The sequence below is a fragment of the Chrysochloris asiatica genome, unplaced genomic scaffold (assembly GCF_000296735.1).
Source record: "Chrysochloris asiatica unplaced genomic scaffold, ChrAsi1.0 scaffold00040, whole genome shotgun sequence".
In the NCBI taxonomy this organism is placed as follows: domain Eukaryota; kingdom Metazoa; phylum Chordata; class Mammalia; order Afrosoricida; family Chrysochloridae; genus Chrysochloris; species Chrysochloris asiatica.
Genome location: NW_006408558.1, coordinates 5488188 through 5506564, shown reverse-complemented (window position 1 = coordinate 5506564; position 18377 = coordinate 5488188). Strand labels below are relative to the sequence as shown.

Genomic DNA, 18377 nt, shown 5'->3' with positions numbered 1-18377 from the left:
GCTTATTAACTTTTTTTAAATGCCATTGAGAAAAGATCACAGCAATGAGAAATAGATGTCATTGGCACTTTTAAAGAAAAAAGCCACTATTACACTTCTTTTTTGTTGCCCCTAAGACCCCACGGAGTCTGATGTGGTGCCCTAGGATAAGCACTTAACCTCAAGGTCAGTTTGAACCACAGGGTCAGCATTTCAAACTCACCAGTTGCTCCTCAGAAAGAGTCGCTATGCATCAGAATTGACTTGATGGCATTTAACTACAAATGCCTACGGTAGGAAAATACTGTGTGTGGGTGAGATATTGAAGACATGGTGAAGATAGGGTAAGGAAGACCAAGGTCTTTTAACATGGCAGAACTCAAATATTTTTAAAACCTTCTCTTCTTAAGTGCCATTGAGTCAATTCCAACTCATAGTGACCCTGTATAGGGTTTCCAAGGAGTAGTTGGTAGGTTTAAACTGCTGACCTAGTGGTTCAAACCAACCTTGAGGTTGAGTGCTTATCATATGGTGCCACACCAGGAACTAATAAGGAACATTCCATATGAGAAAAATATTACCCTGTATCCCTTAGAGGAAGTGCTGTGGCTCTGTAGGCCACGACAGGACTGCTTACCACAAGGTTGGTGTTTCGAGCCTACCAGTCCCTCCAAGGGAGAAAGATGAGGCTTTCTGCTCCCATAAAGATTTATAGCCTTGGAGTCCCCATATGGGATCACTGAGTCAGAACCAACTCAGCAATATGTAACAGCAACAAAAGTAGAAACAGTCGCAGCATATACCTGAGATAGAATTAGATTTTTATTGTCCTGTTTTATTCATGGAAACTTCTCATTATAAATTATTTTTTATAATTTTGTTGAAAATATTTATGCTCCTAATAGTTGGCTCTTTATCTAAAGTGTTAGGGTCCTTTTTGTTGTTTGTTATTAAGTGCCATTGAGTTCGTTCTGACCCAGAGCGACCCTGTATCGGGGTTTCTGAGGAGCGGCTGATAAGCTTGAATGGCCGACCTTGTGCTTTAAACCGACTTTGCAGCCCAACGCATTAACCCACAGTGCTACACTAGGACTCCTTTAGCTTTGTCTTAAATTGTTTCCCTAGCCTTAAGTCTCGTCTTAATTCCAAAGATACTTGCGTTTAATTCAAATATTTAAAAATCTTGGGAGTCATTTTATAATTTTGTATACTTAGCCTAGTTGAATAAGGCTAAAATCTTCCTGAACCTCTGGTTTCTCATCTTCGAAATGGAGTATAGTGTTGATGTAAAGCTTAAGAAATGATGAGACCCTCCCTCCCCTCTCTCTTCTTCTGTGCTGCCTACGGAGGAGGTGGCCATCTCAACCGGCATCATGTCTGCCCTCAGAGCCCTGGTGAAGCCCAAGATCGTCAAAAACGAACCAAGAAGTTCATCCGGCACCAATCAGATTGTTATGTCAAAATTAAGTGTAATTGGCGCAAGTCCAGAGGCATTGACAACAGGGTGCGGAGATTTAAGGGCCAAATCTTAATGTCCAACATTGGATATGGGAGCAACAAGAAGACAAAACACATGCTGCCCAGTGGCTTCTGCAAGTTCCTGGTTCACAACGTCAAAGAGCTGGAGGTGCTGTGCTGATGTGCAACAAATCTGACTGTGCATTGACTGCTAACAACGTCTCCTCCGAGAACCGTAAAGCCGTCGTGGAAAGAGCAGCCCAGCTGGTCCTCAGAGTCACCAATCTCAACGCCAGGCTGCGCAGCGAAGAAATTGAATAGACAGCCTGTTTTCGAGTTTCATTTGTGCTAAATAAAACCATAAAAGTGCTGAAAAAAAGAAGAAATGATGAATACATGTTTGTTGTTAAGCGCCAGTGAGTCTTTTCCAACTCATAGCAAACCTGTTTCTGAGGAGCGGCTGTTGAGTTTGAACCACCAACCTTGCGTTTTAAACCGATTGTGCGGTCCAATGCTTATTATCCTATGGTGGCACAGCTAGTAAGATATTGGAGTCCTGGTGTAGCGCTGTAGGATAAGCACTCGACTGTAAGGTTGGTTTGAACCGCAAGGTCAGAGGTTCAAACTCACCAGCCAATTCTCGGAAACCCTGTACCGGCTTGCCATGAGTCGGAACAGACTCAATGGCACTTAGCAACAACTTTAACATATTAAGTATTAATAAAAATCGCCACTGCATGTAAACGTAAATTTGAGTCCTTGAAAGAAACTGGTAACATAATTAAGTTTGTTCTAAACATATGTTTAGTCCATTTGAATCGATTTAAATTCCTTTTAGGTTTATGTGTTTTTCTGTTACACATATTTTTCTGATGATGGGAGTTCATTAGGAATGAGAAAAGAGGATACTGAGGTAGCATTGACTAAATGGCTTCTGTATGGAGCCAATGAAGCAGAATGGCATGATGACATAGAAGGAATAAGGGACTAAGAGTTGGAAATGTGCAGTATTGTCCCAAATATGACATTAAGTATTGGTGAACTTCTTTAAGACATTACTGTGACCTGAGTATGTCTGTGTGTATTCTTGTGGTCCTTGATTTGTTTTCTTGCCTCTCATTAGACTTGAATTTGAGGAGAGAGATGGCTCTTTTTTCTTTGCATTCTTAATATTTACCAGCATATTTGACCTGTAATTAAGTACTCAGTTGGTGTTGCTTGAATGAATTTATATTAACATCTCATCAGAAACAAGTAAAACTTAGTGATACAGAGGTCAGAGGTGGTTTCAGGAGTCCTGGTGTGGCGGTGCCATTAATGTGCTGGACTGCTAGGTTCGTTTGAAACCAGGGTTGATGGTTCAGGCTCACCAGCTGCTCCTCGGAAACCGTGTACAGGAGCACCGTGGGTTGGAACCCATTCCACAGCACTTAACAACACTCTTGTTTCTACGTGTAGGCTAAAATGTTTGTTACCAACTGTAAGAATAAAATTTAACATGTTTTCTAGTTCAAGTAGTAGTTTTGTAGGTTTTTGAGACTCATGAGCCTGACCTTAGTAAATGGCCATAGTTGTGCTTTAAAAATGTTGATTCATAGACACTAAGTATAGATTTCATGCTTAAAGTGATTGAATAAAATAGGTCCATTGTTCTTTGTTACTTTCCTCAATTGGTTCTTTTAATTTACCTGTTCTCACTGGTGATTCCTTGAGGCATCTGAATCTGGCCAGAGCCGAGTACTTCTTTCTGACTCACTCACTCTGCCACTTGCCAAAGAAATGCTTTTACTTTGGTCAAGAACATTTTGGAAATTAGATTTCAGTATTTGTGTAGCTCATAGACCACCTGAGAAGTCCAAACATGTCATACTAATTGGCATTGATGGCCAGCTATTAGAATACTTAGATATTGCCATCTTAATCCCAAAAGTGTTTTGGGGTAGAAAATTCTGTATTGGAATAAGAAACTAGTTCCTAAATTTAAAGATCACCTCCCCTTCAGTGATCTTTTACGTTGTGTAAATTCCACCAGATTATCTTTGCTTTTATACAGCTTTAAAGAATCATAGAATTATTTTCCTTAGGTATTTCTCAGTCACTCCTTTTTGAGACAATTTAGAAAAGAGGAAATTTAAAAGGGAGGAAAATACGGCTTCTCGTCACATGAGAGGTTTTTAACTTTCAGCCCCAGAGGAGAGACCGACTTCTGGATTCTAGTTATTTATCTTGTATTACAGAGTTGATAGGAAGCTGAGATCTGTGTTACAGATATGCCTGGGACCTCAGAAAATGAGAACCTGTCATAAAATAAGAAAGGAATGTACTGGACTTATAAATGAATAGATAGAATAAAATCTTCTTAGGTTTTCTGCTATGAGTCACAGAAATTTACTCATATTTCAATGAAACTATAGGAGGGACATGTTGAATTGTTTCAGAAAACAAGGGATGTCCCAAACCAAGCCCTATTACTGCTGAGTTGGTTCTGACTCAGTGACTCTGTAGGACAGAGTTGACCTACTCCATAGGGCTTTGAAGGCTGTGACCTTTATGGAAGTAGATGATCACATCTTTCTCCCACCTAGTGCTTAATGGGTTTTAACTGCTGACCCTTGGTTGTTAAGCAGTCAAGAGCTTAACAACCAAGTACTTAAGCAAGGACTCTTAATCATTAAGGCGAAGGGATGCTTTTGTTAAGTGTGGTCCAGTCAGTACCTAAAGGAGCTCTGGTAGCGTAGTGGTTATGAATTGGGCTGCAAGCCATAAGGTCAGCAGTTTGAAACTACCATCTGTTCTGAGGGAGAAAGATGAGGCTTTCTGCTCCGGTCAAGATTTTACAGCCTCGGAAACCCTGTATAGGGTGGCTATGAGTCAGAACCGACTCCATGGCACATAATCACCACCAGTCAGTACCTACTCATAGTCACCCTGTGTAGAGTTTCCGAGGCTGTAAGTCTTTATGGGAGCAGAAAACCTCATCTTTCTTCTGTGGAATGGTTGGTGGTTTTGAACTTCTGACCTTGTGGTCAGCAGTATAACTCATAACCCACTATGCCACCAGTGCTCCTAAGAGAGGCTTGTTGTTAAATGCCAATGAATCTGTTATTACACATCACGACCCTGTATAGGGTTTCCATGGAGCAGTTGGTGGGTTTGAACTGCTGATCCTGTGGCTTACAGGCCATGCTTATCTTACAAGTCCACACCACGACGGCAAAGGTTGTTTAGAGAACTTTCGAGTTACAGTATCCATCATTATGAAAGAAAAGATTCAGTGTCACTGATCTTTCATTTTGTGTGATGTCTTTATTTCAATCAACTAAAAAATATTTATGGAAACTTCCGTGGGTCTTTTTCTACCTTTGGAGACCAAGAGGCATTTGTTTCAGTAGAACAAGAGGATACTGAGTGGTTTAAATCAGGAAAGATGTGCATCAGGCTTGTAGCCTTTCACCCTATTAATTCGGTAGGCTGAACAATCTTCATACTGATTATATGTACCCATTATATGTATTCATGAGTCACTGAATTATATGTAGAAGAACGTGGCATCAGGATTGGTGGAAGACTCATTAACAACCTGGTTATGCAGATGATACAACCTTGCTTACTGGGAGGGAAGAGGACTTGAAATAATGAAGATCAGAGACCACAGCCTTCAGTACAGATTGCACCTCAATGTAAAGAAAAAAAAAAAAGCCTCACAACTGTACAAATAAGTAACATCCTGATAAAAGGAGAAAAGATTGAACTTGTCAATACTTCATTTTGCTTGGATCCACAATCAACAACATTCCTGGAAGCAGTAGTCTAGAAATCAAATGGCATATTGCATTAGGCAAATCTACTGCAAAAGACCTTATAAAAGTCTTAAAAAGCAAAGATGTCAGTTTGAGGACTAAGTGCTCCTATCCCAAGCGGTAGTTGCCTCATATGCATGTGAGAGTTGGACAGTGAATAAGGAAGACTGTAGAAGAATCTATGCACTTAAGTTAATGGTGTTGGAGAAGAATATTGAAAGTACTATGGACTGTCATAAGAACAAACAAATCTGTCTTGGAAGAAGTACAGCCAGAATGTTCTTTAGAAACAAGCATAGCAAAGTTTCAAGTCTCATGCTTTGGACGTGTCAGGAGGGATTAGTCCCTGGAAAGGACATCATGGTTGGTAAAATGGAGAATCAATGAAAAAGAGGAAGATGTTCAGGAGATAGATTGACGTACTGGCAGCAATAATAGGGTCAAATATAACAATTGTGAGGATGGTACAGGACCAGGCAGGGTTTTGTTCTGTTGTACATAGGGTCACCATTGAGTCAGAACCAACTCTATGACACCTACCAACAACAATATTACATCTTGTCATCTTAGTGTGGTGCTGTAGGATTAGCACTGGATTGCTAACCGCAAGGTCGGCAGTTCAAACCCACCTGCCGATCCTTGAAAGCCCTGTACATGATGGTTATGAGTTGAAACTGACTCGACAGCACTTACCAACACCAATGTTAGAGCTTTAAATTTCCTAATTATACATATTCTCCTAGTTACATGTATTTTAGAAACATTAGACTTTGATTGGGGATGGTTTATTTACCACCTTTCTTGAAGGGGATGTCTGTATTAATCTCTGGAGAGTGAGCGAGATAGCAGTGTTGAGCTTGACAAACAAGTGTTCTATAAACAATGTAAAGAACACAGCATTAGATCAACATCTGTTGAGTTAGACTCTGCAAAGATGACCAACTAACCTTATGGTCTTAGCTAAGCCATTTACTCTTCTTGAGCCTCTGTTTGTTGCTGTTGAGTTGGTTCTGACTTATAGTGACCTTTTATAGGGGTTCCGAGGAGCAGCTGGTGGATTTGAATCGCCCTCCTTGCAGTTCAAACTGACCTTGCGGTCCAGTGCTTATCCTACAGCACCACACCAGAGCTCTGTTTACTCATAATACAATGAGGAAATTGAATTCAACTTTATACATTGAATGATTTATTAGGTATCTATCAAATGCCTATTATGTTCTATACTCAGCAGTAAACAGACAGATTAGGTTTCTTCCTTGTGATAAATTTATTTTCCCCAGTCTCTGTCGACTTGCTCTTGTCCCTCTTTGCTCCTTAGTTAATAGTAGAGTGGATAATGAGGAAATGAGTAAAGTGATGCACTACAAATTTTGTGATCCCTGCTTACTTTCATGTACTAAGTGGAACAATGTTTTTTTGGAGGGAGGAGAATAGGAACGTTTTATAGTTTTTATAAAGTGAAGCAGTAGGGATTACCTACTAGTTGTAATACATAATCTCCACTTGAGAGGAGAGGAATGAAAGACTGAGTTAGAAAATAATCACGCTCAAATTTAGGTGTGGTGGTTGTATGTCACTGTATTGGTTCTGACTCAGAGTGACCCTGTATAGGATTTCTGAGGCTGTACATCTCTATGGGAGCAGGCAGCTCATCTTTTCCCTGTGGAATGGCTGGTAGATCTGAACTGCTGACCTTGTGGTTAGCAGTCCAGCTTCACTACTTGGACTTCTAAAGTTTAGGTGTACCAGGTATAAATTTATCCTTGCCACTGAAAAGTAATCTTTAAAAGTATTTGAGATTTCTTGGGAGTAGTTATACATGCTGAAGGTCAGATATAATTTCTTTTTTTTTTAAGGCACAAAACCTCTTTGGAATGATGATATCTTACACTTTTATGCCTTTAGTCAGGAAAATTGAAATTTATTATCTTGCAAAAAGAGACAATAATTTAAATGGAGTTAATAAAAATGAAAGGAGGAAAATTTCACTTCATTAAAGAAATAAATGAGGCATCCTGCATGAAGAAGAATCTCTTGATCTGGCCTCTAGATCTGAAAAGATGCTCTCGTCTGTATAGGTTGGTTTAAGAGCTTTTAACTCTGTTGGAGGCAGCCAGATTAGCTTCACAGAATTTAAATCTCGGATTTCTCCCAAAATGCCGATGAAAGCAACTAAATTTATTGGTTATTAGGTAGCGAGAGTAAGTTCCGTTTTCTTCAGAGCTGTGACAATTAGAGGTTTGGGTCTACATATCTTATACTTAAGTTTCAAGGCTACCTCTATTTGAGAGCTGTTTTGGGGAGATAACCTTGTAACACATACATTTTAATGAGTACATTACTTTTACCACCTGCTGAAGTAGACTTGAAGTGACTACTGTCCTGAAGTGAATACCTGTGTTCAATAGTAACACAGCATATCTGGGTCCAGACAGCAATGTTCCATTTTGACATGCGCATAGTCAAAGTAAATTAATGTGTAAAACATGAATATTGTAAGTTCAGCCACTGTTGTATGCAGTCCATAATAATCCTTCAGAAGCAGCTGATTTAGAAATCCGGAGTGCTTTCTTATACTTTGTTTATCATATGTATGGGTCTGGTCTGCATTATAGCATTTGTAACAAGATTTAGCCAGTGCTCTTTTTATGGCTGACTTGTATTGTTATGGCTAATGAAATTGATTATTTGAGAATTTAGCATTTGCACATTTAAAGTAAAATGATACTGTTTCTATGTCCTCATCTGCCTGGCAAGACAATGGCCTAATTTTAGTGATATTCATAGTAGGTGTTTTTATTGAGTTCATTCCTTTACTTCTGCTCAAATGAGCACAACTCTTTGAAACTATATATAACCCATTGCCACTGAGTTGATACCGATGTTTTGCAACATTCTAGGACAGAGTATAACTGCTCTTTAGGGTTTCCCAGATTGTAATCTTTATGGGTGCAGATAACCTCAAGTTTTTCCCACAGAGTTGCTGGTGGATTTATACTGCCAGCCATTGGGTTCGCAGCCTACTGTGTAGCTCACTGACCCACCAGGGCTCTTTCTATGTTGGTGATTACATAAGAAAAAAATAAACGAATTTGGCCCAGAAGCAGTGTTTATTTATGGACTACGTGCCAAGGTGGAACCCTGGTGATGCAGTGGTTAAGTGTCTGGCAGCTAATTGAATGGTTATGTTTTGAACCCATCACCTCTAGTGCTGTTTTGTCAATTACAAGTCATAATCACCTAAGGGGTCAGAGTTGTTGGTAAGTGCTGTTGAATTAGATCCAATTATTGTGACCCTGGATAGGGTTTCTGAGGAGCAGCTGGTGGGTATGAACCTGCAATCTTGTGGTTAGCAGTCCAGTGCTTATTCTGCAGCGCCACACCAAAACACAATAGAACTGCCCTGGAGGGTTTCCTAGAGTGTAATCTCTGTGGGATCTCTATGTCTTTCTCCCATGGAACAGCTTGGTGGGTTCCAATGGCCAACTCTTCGGTTAGGAGCTGAAGCACTTCAACAACATACTACCAGGCCTTCTTCCATAAAGATGGTTGTGTGAAGTACTTCGAGTTGGTTCTGTCTCATAGCGACCCTGTATAGGGTTTCCGAGGAGTGACTGGTGAGCTTGAACTCATGGCATTGCGGTTCAAGCCAACTATGTAGTCCAGTGCATTAACCCTCAGCACCATACCAGGACTATGGGGCTACTTTATTCTTCCCTGTGGGTTTCTGTGAGCTGTAGTGGACTCATTGGCAGTGGATTTGGTTTTTGTTATAGACTCACTGTGATTATAATCGACCCAATGGCACCCAACAACCACATAGAACAAGGAGATTATCAAGGGAGCTTGTTTTTCTTCACATACCACTTTCTACACTTGCTTTTTTGTTGTTAAAAAAATTCATGGCAACTGTAGTGATGAGGAAATTATATTAACATTTGAGTATTAAATTAGCTTGTAGCCAGAGTCTCCTCCTAATATGATGACATTTAGTAAGTTTAGGATTTCAAGGGCCATGTTTCACAACTTACTGTGACACATTTCCTGTTTTTTTTTCTCTCTCTCTCTCTTTTTAAAGTACATATGTTAGATATGCGTTTTAGGATGACAATTTCCATTGTGCGTTACAACATTATTGGTATCTTACCTTGCTTGTCATTGTTTATTATTTGTGTATTAATATTTGTATGGTGTCCGTAATGAGAATAGTATGTGATTGGAGCCGTATGCAAACAAGACAGTTTTCATAACACTTTTGCAGTTTAAGTTCAAAGAAAAATCTCAAGTTATATTTATTAGCAAACATATTTCAGCTAGGGAGTTTTTCCTGTTCCAAAAAGATGGCAGATGGAAGTGAACCTAATATGTGTTTAGAGAAAATATGCTGTACTTATTTTAAATTGTATCTCTTACATTAGCATAATGCATTATATTTTCTCTCGGAATTATAATAAATGCCATATTTTTGCTGTATGAGTAAAAATTAAGTTCTATTTTGACAATTTATTTTCTGTTCAGAAATAAATATATTTGGTTTAGGATATGGAGCATCAAATAACTATTGTTAGATTATACTTAGCATACATTGATAGTCTTTTGAATCATGGGTATCTCCAACAGCAGAAAATAATGTGCTTTATCCTGGTGTAGTGCTGTGGGTTGATGTGTCAGACTGCAAAGCCATTTGAACTGCAAGGTCAGCAGTTCAAGCTCTCCAGCTGCACCTCGGAAACCCTATACAGAGTCGCTATGGGTCGGAACCGACTTGATGGCACTTAACAACAACAACATTCCTGACATAGTGGATTTAGCCTGAGTTTGGAAACATTGTACAGGGAGTATCTATTGTTCGCATTGAAGGATGTGTGCCTTACAGAGATGAACTTTTTGACTCACTGTTCTTCCAGTAGTGATGGGTTTCTACTGATTCAAGCCTAAGTCTCCCACTTGGTCCTGTTTTCACTTCTCATGTGTGATGTCTGTCTGGCATAAGCATCTGCTTTGTGACTGTGGAAGGTAGTAGAAGTAACCAACTCATACTGGTTCACATTTACAGTGCTGACTTGATTGGTATTAGGCTGTCACCACCTGAATTTACAAGCTGTGGACAAGTGCTCCATAACCTGAAAACCTATTAGTATGATTCTTCTGCGTGGAGACTTACATCTTCATGTAAGGCTTTCATAAAAGATTGTGTTTTGAGTAATTGGAAAACAAGCATTTTAAATACATTCCTTTTTCTGCCAGAAAGTTAGTGAGCAATTTCTACAGAGAATATATAGGAGATTGTCTGATTGGACCTATTTTTCCTGGTCTCATTTTAATTTGCTTTGATCATTTCTCCACAAATAGCATAGTCACTTTCTATCTCTAGAAGGATTAAAGAGTTTATCTGGAATGTGCATACATTCCCGGTGCCAGTGGCATCTCTATAGTGTAGAACGGTGGTGGTGGTGGTGGTGGTATGCCACTGAATTGGTTCTGACTCAGTGACTCTATATAGGATTACCGAGGTGGTAAATCTTTACGGGAGCAGAAAGCCTCCTCTTTCTTTCCTGGAGCTACTGGTAGATTTGAATGGATGAACTTGTGGTTAGCAGCCCAGTGCATAATCCACTATGCTACCAGAGCTCCTTACAGTGTAGGGTAAGTGTATTTTATTGAAGTAATGGACTCCGTGTCAGAGGGTGTACTTCTAGCTCAGGGGTTGGGCTATTTTGATGGAGTCTACTACTATAGTGGTTACGAATCGAGCTGCTAACCTCAGGGTCAGCAGTTCGAAACTACCAGCTGTTCCGCAGGAGAAAGATGAGGCATTCTGCTCCGGTAAAGATTTACAGCCTCAGAAACCCTGTACAGGGTCGCTGTGAGTTGGAACCGACTCCACGGCACATAACAACAACAACTACTATAGCTTCACTGGTAAGAGCTAGGATTGAATGGACTTTGTTTTTAGTGAAAAATAATCCTTGTCAATTGTACTGTCCACTTCTTGTAGTGTTATGGACTTCCTTCAGAAGACTAGTTACCAAGAGCAAAATATGTGCATGATTACATATAATCAAGGTTAATTTTTATCTAGGGTCACCATGTTTTTTGCTATGGTCTGACAATCATGAGCCACATTCAGAAAGGCCCATGGGTCTGTCTGGAATCTTTTTGCTTGATGTCTTTATAGTTTATTTCAGATGCTTGTCAGTTTTGTTATATATTGTCGTTTGTGGCGCTCACTAGATTTTCAGGTATACCATAAAAACAGTGCTCCTTGCAGTTAGATTGTCATGAGGGAGCTTCTGTTTTATGATGTTGTATAAACACTGTAATCTCAGATGGTGAGTAATCTGGGGGACATTTCTCATTTGGACTTGTGCTGTATCCAGTTGGTAGATTGTTTTCAATTAGAATAGACATTAGCCATACATTCAAAACTCCAGATTTGGTTCAGCTGATTCATTCTTCAGTGAATTCTTTTTGGAACAGTTATTTTGGAGTTTTCAAATTAGTTGTCTTTGCTTTAAAAAAAAAAAAAAAATCTATGTGAATAGGTTATTTCACAATATAGCAACTAAATAGGCTTTTTAGACTAAAAATTAACAAAAATTTCCCTCTTTTGCTGGTTGGTACACAAGGAATAGTGGCTAATTAAAAAAAAGAAAAGATTCAGAACATTCTGGTAGCTCAAAGAAGATAAAACTTAATGGCTGTTAAAACTGGGTGTTTGTTTTGTCATTTTGAAATCATATTTAATTTTTGGCCATATCTATCTTACTGAGTAGTTTAAAGGATAAACAGTTCAAACAGTAAGAAAAAAGCAGTTTGTGTTTTGTCAGTTTTAAACTTTAGATCTCAGTAAATCATTGCTGTAGCCTTCTTTATCTTTTGTTTGCACAAAAAACCTGTTAGAATTATGTCTGGGGGGACCATCTGCTGTGGTTCCCAGTCTTGTCAGTGTGATAAGGGGTAAGCTGTATAAACAGGGGCAACCACACACAAAAAATGAGAGAGAGGGAGAGAGAGAGAAACAGGGAAAGGGGAAAAATAATTTTAAAAAGTAGGGTGTTGTTAGGGAAAGGCAAGTACAATATGAATTCAATTTTATAACATGGTCACACAAAGCCATAGGATTTTCCTCATAGTCTATCAGGATTGAAGCTGTAATATATTTATTTCGAAATCACGGGTTCCAGTTGTATATGGTTTATCTCTTCCCATTAATATGATTATAGGGCTCCTGTTTTAGTAAGGCTTTTAAAAGTCCTATTTGGCAAGGCTTTTAAAAGTCCTTTGAAAATATTTCAGTATAGCACTTGACATTGCAGTATTTTCCAGATTGTCTCTTTTACTTTTTGGATCTTTTTTTTCCTCCCCTAGCTATTAATTTTTCTGTGACTTGAATCCTCTGAAATCATCCTTTCCTTTTTCATTTGCAATGAGGTCATGGTGCTTCATGAGGAGAAAGCCAGTCATTTCCATGGCAACATACTCTATCAGAACATCACATAGCTGCCTTGCCCCTTACCTTTAAACTCTCAAGTGCAAAGAGAAGGAGATGCGTAAGGAGTGGCATTGTTACAATGTATAATCCCAGGATTCCACAGTGAAAGAAAAGTCAGTGAAGAAAATAATCATTTTAAAAGTGCCTTAGATTCACACACACACATTTTATAGTTTATTGAACAGGCTTTTTAAAGATGATTAAATGAAGAGTCCAAAGATAGATTTGAAAGCTCACCTTTTAGTGCCTCAGAGAACACTAAAATAATAAGTAACTGAAATACCCAAAACAACTGCCATCGATTTCATTGACTCATAACGTATTAAGCAGTTACTCCATTTATTTGAATTCTGCCTTTGCATAAAAGCTCTGATTTAAGCTAATATTACTTCAGCATGATAGTGGTTCCTTGAACTTATAAAGGAATTCAAGAATTTTATCAACTTTTTCTTTTCTTTTTTAATTAAGAGGAGGTGCTAGAAAGACTCACTTTTTTGTGGAAAAAAAGAGGACAGTCTATTTCTTCATCATTATTGAAAATGTCATACCCTTTAGTACCTGTAGGGTAAATCAGTTGTTATTTTACCGACTCCTAGCATTTTCGACATTTTATTGAAACATAACGTTAAATTCCTGAGTAGCACATTTCTTGGTGTTCTCTGTGAAGATGGTGAATGTTGCCAGCGTTAGCACTTGTTTCCCTGTGTTCCTGCTATTGGGTGATCTGCATTCCTAGGAGTGCCCTGTACGTTAGTCCTTATTCTAGAACCTACCCATTTATTGGAGTCCTGGTGTGGTGCTGTGGGCTAATGCGTCAGACTGCAAAGTTGTTTGAACCGCAAAGTCAGTGGTTCAAGCTCACCAGCTGCTCCTTGGAAACCCTATACAGGGTTGCTATGGGTCAGAATCTCGACGGCACTTAACAACAAAAACCCATTTATTAGGAACCTGGTTGCAGGTACTGTAGGCTACTTGGCAGCAGGGCAGGACCTTTCAGTTCTCTGTGCTTGTGTGGCATAGAGGAGCACTGGTGTCACTGTGGGCTAAGCATTTTGACTACTAACCGCAAGGTCAGTGATCCCAACCCACCAGTCACTCAGTGAGAGAAAGATGAGGCCATCTGCTCCTGTGAAGATTTACAATCTTGGAAACCCTCTATCGGGTGGCTCTGAGTCAGAGTGCATTTGATGGCAGTGGGTTTGGCTTTGGGTTTTGTGTGGCATTCAATAAATGTGTGTTGAGAAACATAACCAGAAGAAAGAAGTTGAGTGTTTGTGATACACTAGTATTTTTCCAGGGCAGTGGGATATATCCTTCTAATTTTTTTTTTCTTCTTCTGTGGGTGTTCCTACACACAGTTGGAATTATGTTCCCCATGTCCATTTTGTGTCTTTATTTAACAGTTTATTTTGATATGTTAATGCACTACTGTCTTGCACTTTCCCTGACCTCATAGCAACCATCACAAGAGGACTCCTAGCTGGTGTCTGCTCCCTGTCTCCCTTTGTTTCTGGAGAGCTAATGTTGACCACCCTAAGCTATCTGGTGTGGGAGAAGGTCGTGAAGACTTCCCAAGTCCACAGGTACTACTTGGCAGAGTGCATTAGCCTTTCTTACTGTGGACTATTAGAGAAGAGGGTTTAAAGAGTGAGATAAGGATTAGCTGTGTACCCCTATCTGGCTTGAGAAACAAAGCATTATTGATATGTTGAAGCCTCCTATGTCTGGAACTGAGAGGCAGGGATACAAACTTCATTATCCTTTTCTGCTTGTTTACTCCAGAAAAGCTTCAAGCTTCAAAAGAAGTCTTGTCCTCTGCACTTCCATAGTACTACCCCCAGGCCTCTGTGTAGTATTCAACCTGGCAATGTATTGTAACCATCTGTTTGGCTGTCTGTCACCTCTTACCAGGCTGTACTTCATCTGTGTGTCCCCAGTCCTGTACAATAGCTGGAATGGAATAGGTGCTCAGTAAGTGTTTATTGTGTGAATGTGTGAATAGGAGCAGCCCCTTTATAACAAACACTGCTTTAATGCAGGATTCTGTTTAGCAAAACTATCTCCCTGTCTAGCCCATCGTTACAGGCCCTTGCTGCTCTGATTTGAACAAATTGAATTAAACATAAAATTCTGTAGAACAGATGCATTTACAAGTCTCTGCTCACACAGCTGCTGGTCTGTTTAATAAAAACATTGCTGTTTTGATTGGGTATTCATAGTTTTTCTCAGTGTTAACTCTTTTCGCATCCTTGTGTAAGCCGAGACTGTAGACTGGGTAGGAGAATGAGCCAGTGGTCTGAACCAAGAGGGAACAATAGACGTGGATGCAAAGAGGAAAGAGCTGTGGTCTTAGATGTACTGATAATGCAAAGGATAACGCACATATGTCTTTGACCCCATATTTCTCAGGCAATTATTCTAGTGTTCCTTCATTAACTCACCAATTCTTACTCTAAATTACCATTGTTTACAAAGACTATTTAATGATGCATTAGCTTAAAAAAATTTTTTTAAATTGAAGTGCAATTTATATATGTATATGCATGTGCATGTATGCACACACACACACATATGAATATGAAAAAGCATGGCTCTTAGTGTACACTCACTGCATTTTTCCAATTTTATGTACCCGCATAACTGCTACCCAAAAAGATATTGTCATCACCCCAGAAAATCCTCTATCTCTTTCCAACCATTCCTCCTTCTCCCCTGTCCTCTGCAGCAGCTACTTTTGTGTGTGGCTTCTTTCACTCCACATAATGCTTTTGAGATTCACCCATGTTGTTGCATGTATTCCATTTGCTTTTACAGCAGAAACGTGTGTACATTGGCAATCAACTCCAAATCTGTTTTTGACTTCGAGCTGAGAGACTGGGTGGTGAGTGCTCTTTGAGGAGAGTTGTTAATAGAATTAATCGCAGAAGCTAACGTGTAGAGTGCTGTCCTCGTGCTAAGTGCTTTACGCTGGTTCTCTTCTTTAACAGCCCCTGCGAGATCTGTTTACTTTGTTCTCTATGACAGACATATTCAGTGCAAGTCTTGACATTCGATGAAAGACTTGACATTTGCCAAAATGGCATGCGCGTTGTAAAATTCTGATTGTTTTCTTCAGGACTAAGCACTGTTTGTGGATAGTATTGGTGGGTTGAAACCATCAACAAGAGGAGAAATGTGAAAGGACAGTAGAAAATAGGCATTGGGGAAGACAGCAAGCAATGCAAGTAGCCCAGCCTAGATTCCCCCAGAGACTTACTGTGAAGAAATCGCCTTTGTGTGTGAGTAGTTGTGAAGCCTTTCAAAGATGCCTGTAACATGCTACGCCCTTGTGTCCATTCAGATTTGTGCTAGCCTAGATTTTTGCTTCTGCCAGCACTCACATAATGTGTACTTACTATGTGCTCACTGCCTTACATTTATAAAGTCTCACAATTCCTGAAGGTGGGCTTGTTTATTCATTCATTTATTTTAATCCTCTTGCCTTCAGCTGCTAATCAGAAGGTTGGAGATTCAAGTGCATCCAAAAGCACCTCTGTAGAAAGTAATAGAAGACTAGCAATCTACTTCAGAAAATAAATAGATAAATAAAAAATCAACCCTTGGAAATGGATTGGGGCACAGTTCCACTCTGACACATAATGGGTCTCTGTTGTTGTTGAGTGCCCTTGAGTTGGTTCCAACTCATAGGACCCAGTGTCGGGTTTCTAAGGAGTGCCTGGTGAGCTTGAACAGCCGACCTTGTGGTTCAAACTGACCTTGCAATCCAGCGCAGTAATCCACAGCGCCACACCAAGACGTAGAGATGTGTTTTTATAACTTTTCTTTGCTAAGGATAGTTTGAAGTATTCCGTTATCTTGTGGTGTCCTGTATTCAGAAAGCATGGTCATTCTTTTTTTTTCTTTTTCTTTTCTGTAGCACGCTTTATTAGGAACAGAGGGAACCTGAGTACCGGAGACACAGGTGCCTCGCTGAGGGGCTCATGGACTGTCGTTAACAAGGACAGTGTCTGGTGCTCCCAGAGAAGTACCCAGTGTGGGCTGGAGCTGGGCTTTCTGGCTGGGCAAGGCTCCTTCCAGTTCACTATTCAATTCCTTCTTGCTTGTCTTTGATGGCCACCCGGAAGCGCTCCTCCAACAGGGAGAGCTCGCTGATGAGGTCCGTGATGGCGTTGGTGAAGGCCTCCTGCGGGCTATAGTCGGGGGCGGTCTGCACTCGGATGATGATCTTATGCTCCAGGGGTGGGGGACTTTGTAGCCGGCGAATAGCACCTGTGGGTCTTTCAACAGCTGAGATTTGATGATGTTTCCGAGGGTGTGGTCTTCTTTGTTGATGGTGAACAAGCAGGCATTGGGCACCTTGGTGTCCTTGTTGATGGTGACCTTCTCGCCTTCGAAGAGCAGGAACAACTCGAAAGCGGGAGGGGCATTCATCAAGCATGGTCATTCTTAAGTAGGTCCTTGATATTTCTGAATTTACCATTTGGAGTTCCAGTGATTTTCAGCAAAGCTAGAAGGTCCATAACATTTTGAAGTTTGTTATGAGAATAATACCAGTTTGTTAAATTTGGAAGGTTACTGAGAAGTAAAAATTATGTGTAAGGAGCTCTGGTAGCGTAGTGGTTACAAATCGGGCTGCGAGCCGCAAGATCAGCAGTTTGAAACTACCAGCTGTTCTGCGGGAGAAAGATGAGGTTTTCTGCTCCTACAAAGATTTACAGCCTCGGAAACCCTGTACAGGTTTGAGTCGGAACCAACTCCACGGCACATAACAACAAGAAGAATTAACTTTAAGAAGGCTTTAGTGCACATCCCAGTTACTTGTCTACTTGTGATAGCCCTGATTTGGGAAGGTCTCAGAAGACATCCATTTACCATACTAGGGGAGTACTGTTCCACGTAATGTGGAACTGTAACACACATTTTCTCTCCCTCTCTCCATCCCTCCTTCCCTCCCTTTTGTCTTTCTTTTCCTGTCCCTCTATCTCCACCTCTCTTCCCTCTTTTTCCTCCCCCTTCATTCCCCCTCCTCTCCTTCCCTGCCCCCTCCTTCCTTTTCTCTCCCTTCCTCCCTCCCTTTTTACACACATTGCTTTAGAAAACCAGACTTCTATTATACTGTACTGTAATTAGAAAGAAATTGGTTGCTTCACATTTATATTTAACAGGGATAACCATGTGCTCTGTATTTAGGAAGATTGCTGTAAATTGACATCTCATATGCATGTGAAAGTTGGACAATGAATAAGAAAGACCATAGGAGAATCGATGCATATGAATTCTTGTGGAGAAGAATATTAAAAGTATCATGGACTGCCAGCAGAGCAAACAAATCTGTGTTAGAAGAAGTATAACCAGAATGCTTCTTAGAAACCAGGATAGTGAAACTTCGTTCTCATACTTTGGACATGTTACCAGGAGGGACCAGTCCCTGGAGAAGGACATCATGCTGGGTACAGTGGAGGGTCAGTGAAAAAAAAGAAAGACCACCAGTGAGATGAGGATGCCGTGGCAGAAGCAGTGGGCTCAAACGGAACAATTGTGAGGATGGCGCAAGACTAGGCAGTTTTGTGGTTTTTTTTTGTGTGTGTGTGTGCATAGGGTCTGTCTGAGTTGGAATCAACTTAATTGCACCTAACAACAACAAC

General features: G+C 40.1%; 1 protein-coding gene and 1 pseudogene across 2 annotated transcripts in view; one reads left to right on the top strand and one right to left on the bottom strand.

Annotated features, from left to right (window-relative positions):
- The window catches only part of CDKAL1 (CDK5 regulatory subunit associated protein 1-like 1), a 980453-nt gene that overhangs the window by 37335 nt on the left and 924741 nt on the right, over nucleotides 1-18377 (top strand). The gene's annotated exons all lie outside the window — the stretch shown is intronic.
- On the bottom strand, nucleotides 16783-17163 carry LOC102833884 (annotated as a pseudogene). Its single transcript, XR_438700.1, has one exon. The product of XR_438700.1 is annotated as a DNA-directed RNA polymerase II subunit RPB11-like (transcript).